Consider the following 12065-nt stretch of genomic DNA (forward strand, 5'->3'; position numbering starts at 1 on the left):
GTGAGCTGCAGTATGTTTTGAACTGCTTTGTAGTGCTTTGAAGATAGAAGGTATTGAATTAAAACAGTTTACTAGTAGAAAACTCTTTCAATATCTTCCTGTATATTGAAACAGGACTTTCTTAAGCGTGTTTTCTCTGAGGTTATGTGAAACACTGGTTAGGGTCATGCAGAATGCAGTGGCAGATTTTGGATGCAGCAGTTCTGAAGCATATTCTGCAATGTCTGCTAAGGTACTGTGGCTTTATTAGCAACGGAAGAAATCCTGTTGGAATTTGGAATTGAGTTGGCCGCGCAATGAACTGACTTGTGAGTTCATTTGTACTTTATTGCACTGGTTTTCCTATATAGATGATTACACACTGAATATAGATATTAACCTCCATATTGTCCTCTGTTCTGAGAATGGGAAGAAGGGTTCATTATGATGGATTAAAGAAATGAGAATGTAATTAGTACTATTTAAATTGTCTGCATATATCTCAATTGTTTCCTACACATCATTATATTCCTGTTTAATTGAGTTAGGTTGATGGAGTCTATAATTAGATAGGACTATATAAATGTCCCAGAAAAAAAAACGGGCTTCTTTTTGAGTCAGCAATAAAGGAAATCAATATGTTACAGTGAAATCTGTCCTCTTTTGAACTGGGCTTTAACAGGAAACCTTGGGTTAGATTTAAGTTTCGTGTTGATTGCTCAAGAGTGGAGCAAAATGTGATTACAACATGGAAATGTTTTGTTTTGTAACTCCAGTATTTTGCCATTTGACTCCTATCAGTAACTTCCATCAAGTATTCAATAATGCAGGTTTCATGGGCAGTGCATTGGGTTGTGAAAGGTAGGGAGCAGACTGGCTTGTCATGTTCCCGATGTTATATTTTATAGGCAGTAGTGCTTGGCAGTGTTCCCTTTATTTGACGAAAGATTAGTGGGGAAGATGTTACATATTCAAATGCTTCTGTAAAACCTTTGTGTGTCTTAAAATTAGGTTGAAGAATCTGTGCTTTTGAAATGTAAACTGTCAAGTAAATAATAGTTTAGAAAATGAATAAAATGACAGGCTGAGAAAGTTGGGGCTGTTGAGCCTAGAGAAGAGAAGCTGTGTGGAAACCTTGGAGCAGCTTCCAGTGTCTGAAGGGGGCTACAAGGATGCTGGAGAGGGACTCTTCATCAGGGACTGGAGTGATAGGACAAGGGGTGATGGGTTCAAACTGAAACAGGGGAAGTTCAGGTTGGAGATAAGGAACCTCTTCCCTGTGAAGGTGCTGAGGCGCTGGCACAGGGTGCCCAGAGCAGCTGTGGCTGTCCCATCCCTGGCAGTGTTCAAGGCCAGGTTGGACACAAGGCTTGGAGCAAGCTGCTCTAATGGAAGGTGACCCAGCCTGTGGCAGGGGTTGGAACTGGATGAGCTTTAAGGTCCTTTCCAACCCAAACCATTCTGCAGTTCTTTTGATAACTCTTAAGCTCTCCTGTGTTTTGACTCTGTGGTCTCCTGCGATGACTTTGGCAACTTTTGTTTTGAAAGCCACAGGAAAAAAGCTTTTCTTTAGTAATACAGATGATAGATTTTCAAACACTCCCTAGTAATGAATTGCTGGAGTCTGTTCTACTTGGCTAGCTGGGCTCCATATGGTGTGTGGCATTTTAGCTGTCATTAGCTGGATAACTTATTGCAACCTCTCTAGTTCTAAACATCCTCATCTGTTTAAAGAAAATCTCTCTAAACTCTAAATTGGCTTTTAAAGCCACGTACATGCTGGTGCACAAAGGTGGCTCGCTGTGGTAGGTGCTGAGATTGCAGCCATTACCTTCTGTATGTGTTTTTGTGTTGGTGTTGTGCTTGGGGGAGGGTCCCTCCATAGCTGCAATTCACTTTAAGGTTTAATTGATACTCAGATGTGTGTGAGTGCTTCCCCCCGACCTTGTTTTGTCACGTCTCAGCAGTGCATTGCATTGATGACAAGCTCTTAGGAAACTTCTTGGGTTAGACAGCGTTTGCAGAAGAGAGCAGCAAATCCACCAGTGTAAATGTAAATTGAGAGAAGAATGAAACACGAGATTGGAGAAGAACCCTTTGGGAAACTATGCACCAAAAATGTTATATTAAAATCAATAGCAGGGCTTGACCTTCTTCTGTGCTACTGTATGTTTTCAAGCTCGCTATTGATTTCTGTTTAATAACATGTTTATTCTACTTTACGGGCAAAAGAGAAGAAAAAGCAAATGATTGATTTAGAATATTCATTCTATTGAGGTAAATTTATGAGGAGCATATTAATGCATCTTTATTTTGTATGGGTAGTGTGCTAAATTCCATGAGAACTTTTTGGAAGTAGATCTATTTTCTTCCGAAACTACTATTTTCCTAGTGAATTATCTCTGTTGAACCAGGAGACTGGCTTTTTCTTGCAGTGTTCTTCTCATGGGGCACAGAAAGCTTACTGTGTTTGCAAACACTTGTAATGGAGTCTCCTGCCACAGGGACTTCTTGATAGTGTTTAAATTAAGTGAGAAAACAGCCTGGAAAATTACATCTTCTCTACTGCTGACAGTGGGATAGAGAGCTGGAAATCAAGATGCTGGGGAGGGACTCTTCATTAGGGACTATAGTGATAGGACAAGGGGTAATGGGTTAAAACTGAAACAGGGGAAGTTTAGATTGGATAGAAGGAGGAAGTTGTTTACTGTAAGGGTGGTGAGGCACTGGAATGGGTCGCCAAAGGAAGCTGTGAATGCTCCATCCCTGTCAGGCCCTGAAGGCCAGGCTGGGCAGAGCCTTGGGTGACATGGTTTAGTGTGAGGTGTCCCTGCCCATGGCAGGGGGGTTGGAACTCGATGATGTTAAAGACCTTTCCAACCCTAACCATTCTATGAGTCTAATACTTGAAAGCAGTAAAGTGATTGTAATGGTTTGGACTTATGATAAATCAAGAGTAAGAGTTTAAAATCTTCTGACACAAGTGACCATACTGTCACAAAAAATCCAAACTCCAGGCATTTAAAGGTATTAACCAATTGATAATCTCATTCAGGAGTGGAAGAGTTGGTATAACAGCCCTGCATCAAAGCTTTACTCTGCTGGTCATTCAGTGTAAGGATGAGTTTGCTTCTTCTAGCCCCCAACACAAGAGGGACGTGGAGCTGTTGAAGTGAGTGCAGAGGAGGCCACGGAGATGCTGCGAGGGCTGGAGCAGCTCTGCTCTGGAGCCAGGCTGAGAGAGCTGGGCTGGGTCAGCCTGGAGAAGAGAAGGCTCCTGAAGGGGAGACCTGAGAGCAGCTCCAGTGCCTAAAGGGGCTGCAGGAAAGCTGGAGAGGGGCTTTGGACAAGGGCCTGTAGGGCCAGGCCAAGGGGAATGGCTTTAACCTGCCAGAGGGGAGACTGAGCTGAGCTCTTAGGCAGAAGCTCTTCCCTGTGAGGGTGCTGAGGCGCTGGCACAGGGTGCCCAGAGAAGCTGTGGCTGCCCCATCCCTGGCAGTGTTCAAAGCCACACTGGACACACTCTGCAGTGAGAAGGGCTACCGAAGTAAAGCTCTGTTGTCGGTACTGCTACATTGATATAGTCTGTGGATAATTATGCTGTCATTGCTCATACACCTTTATACAGTATGACTTGTGTTCACAGATGCTGAGAAGCTTAACCTTTATGTAATATGACACTCAAGTGCATCTAAATAAACCCAAGCTATTGATTTGAGAGAGGAAAACTTGGATATTTTATAGTGATAAACAGGACTTTGGAAGATAGTAATAAATTAAGTTAGAAATAAGGCATAAATCTGCCCCATCCCTGGCAGTGTTCAAGGCCAGGTTGGACACAGGGACTTGGAGCAAGCTGCTCTAGTGGAAGGTGTCCCTGCCTGTGGCAGGGGTTTTAACTGGGTGAGCTTTAAGGTCCTTTCTAACCCCAACCATTCTGGGATTCTATGAAATTGCATCTAAACTGGGCAGATAGGCCTGTATGACATCTTACAAGGGCCTGTTGTCTGTGAATGTGATGTGTGTGTGCATGACTCTTTCCTTCCATATCTGAAGATGTAAAGTTAGTGAAGAGATGAATTAGAATGGTCACTAAGATAGCAGAGAAGCTTTTTCCGAGTGTGAAATCAGAGACTGCTGAGCAGTGGTGAGTGCTGTTCATTTACCAAGACAACACAGAGCAGTTTGGTGCGTGTAACTAACGTTATAAAAACATCATGATGTTTTTATATACCTATTTTGAGTGTCCAAAAGGCCACTTCAGTCTCGGGGTGGGCAACATGTGGTATGACACATGGAGACGGCAGCAAGTTGTGGCGTTGCTTCCACAGATTGAACTGCTCCTAATCCCCTTGCCTTGTCATGCCAGCTCAAAGGTTGGGTTCTTTTTCCCCTCTCACAGCAGAGGTTTCTCTTGTCTGATCTCACACACACAAAAAGATTTCAAGTGAATATATTCTTGAATAGATATAATATTGGTGAAGTCTGAAGGGTTATGGAGTAATAATGCTGCTCCCTCACAGGATAAGAGGGAGTGAGAAGGATCAGGCTGGGTGAAAACTGTCCCTTTGTGGGCAAGGGAAGAAGCCATGATTTAAGGGTGAAGATGCTTTGGATTTGATTGGAGATTTACCTATAAACAAGTACTGTGATCAGGAGAACTGTTGTAGGTGATGCCTCTTTGGACAGCCTTCTGTTGGGAGGATAATTCCCTCATGGAAGTGTAAGCCCCCTTCTGAATGAGGTTGCATTGTACCTTTCTAAAACCATGGAAGTTGAGTGCATGGTTGAGGGCTGATGGTTTCACACTGACAGAGGACAGGTTCAGGCTGGATGTGGTGAATAAATTCTTTACAATGAGGGTGATAAAACACTGGCATGGGTTTCCCAGAGAGATCATCATCCCTGGAGACATTCAAGGCCAGGCTGAATGCTATTTGGCAATGGTAGAGTTACTCTCCAGGATTCCTGCTGCTCTGATTCTCCATTAATACCATTATGTCTTGTTCTCAGTATATACAGAGCTGAATCTTGGAGACGGGAAGTGGAAATTGGAGGAGGCAGTGCTATAATTCACTCCTACCTTTATAAACTCCAATTTCAAGGGATTATTTTTCACTTTGAATTTGAAAGTTGGCTTATCAACTGACAACTTGTATTCCAACCTTCATCTTTATTTTGAGAAGAGATGGGAAAATGACTTTAAACCAGGGAATTTATTTGGAAAGGACATTAACAAAAATAATACTGCTTCATAGTTTTAGGTTCAGGTAGGGAAGAGAGAAACTATTTCCCCCTCTTGGCAGTTTTAAACAAACCTTTACTTTCAAACAGCTGAGCTCCTTCATTTTGTAAAGTAGCAAATCATCGAATCCCAGACTGGTTTGGATTGGAAAGGACCTTAAAGCTCATCCAGTTCCAACCCCCTGCCACGGGCAGGGACACCTTCCACTAGAGCAGCTTGCTCCGAGCCCCTGTGTCCAACCTGGCCTTGAACAATGCCAGGGATGGGGCAGCCACAGCTTCTCTGGGCACCCTGTGCCAGCACCTCAGCACCCTCACAGGCAAGTGCTTCTTCCTTATCTCCAACCTGAACTTCCCCTGTTTCAGTTTGAACCCATCACCCCTTGTCCTATCACTACAGTCTCTGATAAGGAGTCTCTCTCTAGCATCCTTGTAGCCCCCATCAGATGATATGAGTAGATGTAGCAGAGATCCACTTAATAATACTAATAAATTTTATAACTGTCACTTCATTTTAAGGGATAGTTAATATTGTCATAATTTCATGACTGCCTTTGCAGATCCCAGGAGGAGTGATATTCAGTGATTATGCCTCTGGCATAAAGGTAGAGATTTGTTCCTCTATTCTGTCTTTGTATAATGCTGCTCTATATGCACATATTTTAGAAACAGTGGCTTTATGAAGTGTAATTATTAAATCTCATTAAACACCCTTCCCTCCCCCTTACTCACCTTCTCTCCTCTCAGCACCCAGCACTTGCCCCCTAAAAACCCCACCAGAACTGAAGTATCTTAATAAAGTCAACTCAACCCTCTTCTACAGGGGATGAGCAGGCATCAGACTGTTAAGTCAGTATCCATATTGCAGTGCACAGTAAGAAGCTGTCTGTGCAATTATCGTTGATGAATGGAAGAGCTGGTTGGAATTAGGGTTTTTGAAATTAGTGTCTCTTTGATCTTTTGATCAAGGACCTGCACACTTGGCCATCAGCAGAGATAGTTTCAGTTGATGGATGTGCTGAGGCTGGAAGGCAGCTGGACAAGGGAAATGAATGAACATGTTCAAATGAATGTCATTACCTGGCCTCAAGGTTGTTTTGAGAAGTGTTTGAAGTATGGGGTAATTGAGGGAACGGGAAGAAATGGTTGAGTGGGGCAAGGTGGAACCCAATATGAGCTATCGTGGTTAAGAGTAAGGTCAGTGTTTTCTTGTGTTGGACAATAGACTTCAGCCTAAAGAGTAAAGCAAAGCACTTAATACCTTACCTTCCTTGTTACTGCTACTAGATTTGTCCAGAACAAATGTAAAAATCATAGAATACCCCTTTGAAAGGGACCTTAAGGATCGTCTGGTCCAGTCTATCTAGACAAAGCATGGGCTGGACTAGATGCCTCAGGGTGCCCATGCAGCTTAATCTTCAATGTCCAATGTTGGGGAACCCACCGCTTCCCTGGCGAGATTATTCCAGTGGCTGGTTGTTCTCATGGTAAAAAACGTTCCTTTTGTGTCCATTCAGAATTTCCCTAGCAGTAAGTTGTGTCCATCACCCCTTGTCTTTTCCATGTGACTCCTATCAAAAGAGAGCCTCCATCTTCTTTGTAGACTCCCTTTAAATACTGGAACATGGGGATAAGGTCTCCTCTGAGCCTTCTTTGCTCAAGGTTGGACACATGCAGCTCTTTCAGGCTTTCCTCACATGGCTTCCCAGTCTTTGGATCACCTCTGTGGGCCTTCTCTGGCCCCTCTCCAGCCTGTCCACAGCTCTTTGTGGAGCAGGGACCAAAACTGAACCAGGCTTGGCCTGACAAGCACTGAGTAGAGCGGGACAACGACATCTTTATCTCTGGTGATGCTCCCCAGCATCCTGTTGGCTCTTTGCCACAGCTGCTCGCTGTTCACTCCTATTGAACTTGTGTCCACAAGGATCCCCAGGTCCCTTCCCACAGAGCTGCTCCCAGAGCAGATCCTAAAGTGGGCTGCACTCCTGGATTGTGAATTGTCATACGGTTTGTGACTGACAAAAGACAAGTGTATGATGGGATGTGTTGGAGGGAGGACATAACAGTATGGGAAAAGCTTACTTGCTGCTTAGGGATAAATTTTAGGATCACTTATCATTTTTATGTTTTCAGTAGAATTCATAATGAATGGAAGTGCTACTTTATATGTATGGCTAGCCTTAAGGAGTAGTTCACCATGAGGAAAATGAGGATATGGGATAAAATAGTGGAGTTCTTGTTAAATTTAAAAGTGCAAGCATAGAAAAGTAACAGTAATATAGTTTAAGATCATTCGAAAATCTCACTCAGATTACTGTGTGCAGTTTGAGGTAGATAGGCAAAAAATCCCCACGTGAAAGGGGTAATGTTTATATTTGTTTTCATAATATTAATCTGCATGTTCCAGAGATGCTGCTGGCTCTCATCAGAGGGTAAAGACCTTTCCAGCCCATGTTGTGAGTGTGCAATTGCCCTCTCTTTCACTCTTCCTCCTCATTTAACTTCTCTTTGAGCTGTTAGAGGTTGCTTGGCTACTAGGTTACAGCTGTGCTAAATCAGCAGAGGGGGTTTAGCAGTGCTGGTAAGTACACTTTGTGGTAAGGTGGGAAGCTGGTTTCTAGCTCTCGAGTCCATCAGGTTGGATTTGAAGGGTTTGCTTTTGCAATGGGCTGGTGTGTTGAAGAAGTTACATTACTTCAGAGTGTTGCGTGGGACAGGGATTGGAACTGTTACTGGTACCTTTGATCTCCTCTCTTCCTGCAGGCACCATAATCATGAGAGCTATCAAGCATTTCTAGTGAGTTTGTCAATTAACTTAGACAGGGGTTGCTACTAATGTTAGGCATAGAATCATAGAATAGTTAGGGTTGGAAAGGACGTTAAGATCATCCAGTTCCAGCCCCCCTGCCATGGGCAGGGATGCCTCACACTAAACCATGGTACCCAAGGCTCTGTCCAACCTGGCCTTGAACACTGCCAGGGATGGAGCATTCACAACCTCCCTGGGCAACCCATTCCAGTGCCCCACCACCCTAACAGTAAAGAATTTCTTCCTTATATCCAATCTAAACTTCCCCTGTTTCAGTTTGAACCCGTTACCCCTTGTCCTGTCACTACAGTCCCTAATGAAGAGTCCCTCCCCAGCATCCCTATAGGCCCCCTTCAGATACTGGAAGGCTGCTATGAGGTCTCCACGCAGCCTTCTCTTTTCTTGGCTGAACAGCCCCAACTTTCTCAGCCTGTCTTCATATGGGAGGTGCTCCAGCCCCTGATCATCCTTGTGGCCCTCCTCAGGAATAGCCCCCTTCACCTGCTTTGTGCAAATCTGATGTGACTAAAACCTGTTTTCCCCATCCCTGGCAGGGTTCAAGGCCAGGTTGGATGGGGCTTGGAGCAAGCTGCTCTAGTGGAAGGTGTCCCTGCCTGTGGCAGGGGGTTGGAAGTGAATAAGCTTTAAGGTCCCTTCCAGTCCAAATGAGTCTGGGATTCTATGTATAGAGAATATTAATGTGTAAAGATTTCTAGAAAGTAACTTCTAAATAGAAGAACTTCTTAGTGTTGTTATTCTGTGACTTTTGAGAAGAAAAAGGCATTGTCTTTCAGATAGGTTGTTTCTGAATCTTACTCCTTAGCTACATTTTGTAAAGGCAGATGGACTTCACATGATTTATCTGACTTTGAGGTCAGGTGAAAAATCAGCTACTAGTAACTGAGTAGGAGAAATATCTATTTCACACTTCTCAGACCTCAGTTCAGGTTAGGGTTGTTTTCCTGGTGTGTCTCTCATCTTTTCCAATCCCTTGTCAGCTACAGTGATATTCAGCCGCAGCTTTCTATGGCGTGTTCAGCATGCACTCATTAAATATTGAAACTCAGTACTCAGAAACATTATTCATTCATTAATATTGCATCATGGCCTAAACTGTATTGTTCAAAACAGATTTGGATGTTGTGCAAGTCTGTCAGAATGCATTAACAAACTTGCTAGTGTCAAAGGAAGCAAAAATGAGGAACACTTTCTGTTGTAAACATGTACTCAGTTTTAGTCAGTGGAAGCTTTTGGAGTTGAGGGGATATTGTATAGGACTGCTCAGAGATCATGAAAGAGGAAGGACGAAGGGTAAAATTAGCAAAATGGTGTTAATGACAGAATTTCTTATTGTAAGAATGTATAGGAGGACATGGAGCTGTTGGAGCAAGTCCAGAGGAGGCCATGAGGATAATCAGGGGCTGGAGCACCTCCCCTATGGGCTGTTGAGCCTGGAGAAGCTGTGTGGAGACCTCAGAGCAGCTTCCAGTGTCTGAAGTGGGCTACAAGGATGCTGGAGAGGGACTCTTTATCAGGGACTGGAGTGATAGGACAAGGGGTGATGGGTTCAAACTGAAACAGGGGAAGTTCAGGCTGGAGATAAGGCAGAAGCTCTTCCCTGTGAGGGTGCTGAGGCGCTGGCACAGGGTGCCCAGAGAAGCTGTGGCTGCCCCATCTCTGACAGTGTTCAAGGCCAGGTTGGACACAGGGGCTTGGAGCAAGCTGCTCTAGTGGAAGGGGTCCCTGCCTGTGGCAGGGGGTTGGAACTGGATGAGCTTAAGGTCCTTTCCAACCCAAATCTTCCTATGATCCTATGATTTTTTGATAAGAAATGCTTTATTTCTTCATACTTGGAGTTCAAGTTTAACAATCATTTCCAACTTGAAAGACTAATACCTCTTTAGTTTCCTCTACATTTTATAGAGAAGAGGATCATTTTCCTGATAGTGGCCTCTGAAACAGGAAATATTTTGATTTTGCTTGGCTGGAGGTAATGAAAAATGACACAGTTCATGGTTTGGACTTGAATGAGTTTATCTTGGATCACCGCAGATCCATCAGATTGTGCAGCCTGGAGATTGTAATAAAGACACCACAACTGGCAAGTAATCATTCCCCTGACAGGCAACAGAAAGCAAATGTTTAATCTTTGATAGCATAATAAATTTTCAAGCTCTGGAAATAAGGGCTGCAAATGATAAATCCCTGCATTTGCTTTTACTAGGGAACTGCTTCCCAATTTCAGATTTCCTATGGAGTCTTAATTTCGAAGAAAGCATGTAATGGCCATCAAGCCCCCAACCTAATGTGTATTTTCTTTTCAACATCTCTTCACATGTTGCTGCTGTTGTGAATTAAAAGGTGCTTTTCCCTTCATGGGAATCTTTCACATCTGCAGGTGTTTCTCAAGAAGGACATAAATGGATGTTTTGAAGTAAACAACAGAGTGAATTCTTCTAGATTGAGAATTGAATTATTCATCTTGCTGGTGTGGCCAGCGTGGGTCATGCTGTGCACCATTACAGGGCTGTGTCAGAAGTGGATGTGATAAAATTAATGGTTTTATATTTGTTCTCTTGAACTCATTTGCAAATGGACCTGAAAAGGATGGCTTTTTTTTTTTAATTCCAGACTGTAGCAAAGTTTTATTATGCCTCTTTTAATGTATTTTTGCATTTCTTAGGAGATACAGAAAGCAGACTGTCCCATCAGAGATGCTCTTTTGTTGGCTTCCTAAATGTCTAATTCTGCTGGGCTGTAGTTGGAGAGTGAAACTGGCTGCATCTTCCCACTTCACATATATTTAAGGTTAGATCTAAGGCAGAAGCTCTTCCCTGTGAGGGTGCTGAGGCGCTGGCACAGGGTGCCCAGAGAAGCTGTGGCTGCCCCATCCCTGGCAGTGTTCAAGGCCAGGTTGGACACAGGGGCTTGGAGCAAGCTGCTCTAGTGGAAGGTGTCCCTGCCCATGGCAGGGGTTGGAACTGGATGAGCTTTAAGGTCCCTTCCAACACAAACCAGTCTGGGATTCTCTGAAAAGTCAAAGGTGGTTTTAGAATACTTCCGCCACACCAGCAAGGCATTTAACCCTGATATCACATGAGGTCCCTTCCAGCCTAGATGACAGCATTATTCTGTGAGAGCTGTGGACTGTACTTCCCAGTTGATAAAATAAGAGACAATCATCAAGCATTTAAAGGATGGGTGAAAAGTTAAGATGTAGAATTTGAGTGGCAGAAGCTTTAGGGCTTATAAGTGACTTAATCACAGACCGCTTGGTTACTGAATTGCATAAAGTCCAAGTACATAGATTTTTCTTTATAGCATTACCTTGGCATTGAAGTCCTAAAAGGCAGTGCTTTAGAAAGGCAGGAGTTGTTGGTTTTTGTGTCTGATTGTGTGCAATATAACAGTTGAGAGCATGAAATACTGTAAAGTGTAAATCCAAACTTCAGTACTTTGTGGTTTTTGTTAATGCCTTATGTGTGTTTTTCAGCTAGCACTATGGAAAAGCGATAGCATTGCATACTGTATTTCATTAAATCACCTCCTGGAAATAGCAGGACACATCTTGGAACAGTATTTCCTAATGATTTAGAAGGATTTTACTCAAACTATCAAGTGTAAAGAAAAATGTGTAGCCAGCAGCCTGCTCTGCTGCAGCAGCACTTTTAAACCCACTTTCTTTCTGTATAAATGATCAGTGTAATGCATAATGTCTCTTGTCTCTTAACTAGAGTTTTGTGCTTGAATGTGAAAACCATTCCATTGAGCCTTTATATTTGTTGTAATTAAAACTGTCATTTTAAATGATCCATTTACATGGAATACTTGGAGTAGTGGACCATACCGATGAGTTGTGCTGTTTAATTCCTTATAAATTGTAGATATGTATCTATTTGTTTTACTTTGGGCTAGATAATAATATAATTTATTACTTTAGATTTAGCTGATGTTTGCCTTTATTCAGCAGCAGTAGATGCTGGATGCCAGTAAAATGAATTTGTAATGTCAAGGAAGAAGACTACTGTAAGAT

At 43.0% G+C, this 12065-nt stretch overlaps 1 protein-coding gene across 4 annotated transcripts in view; it reads left to right on the forward strand.

Moving 5' to 3' along the window:
- Positions 1–12065, forward strand: part of CHCHD3 (coiled-coil-helix-coiled-coil-helix domain containing 3) — a 167920-nt gene that overhangs the window by 29791 nt on the left and 126064 nt on the right. The window lies entirely within an intron of this gene.

Source organism: Pezoporus flaviventris, unplaced genomic scaffold (assembly GCF_033815535.1).
Source record: "Pezoporus flaviventris isolate CSIRO_AGI_PZ_B2104156 unplaced genomic scaffold, CSIRO_AGI_Pfla_v1 ptg000046l, whole genome shotgun sequence".
In the NCBI taxonomy this organism is placed as follows: Eukaryota; Metazoa; Chordata; class Aves; order Psittaciformes; family Psittacidae; genus Pezoporus; species Pezoporus flaviventris.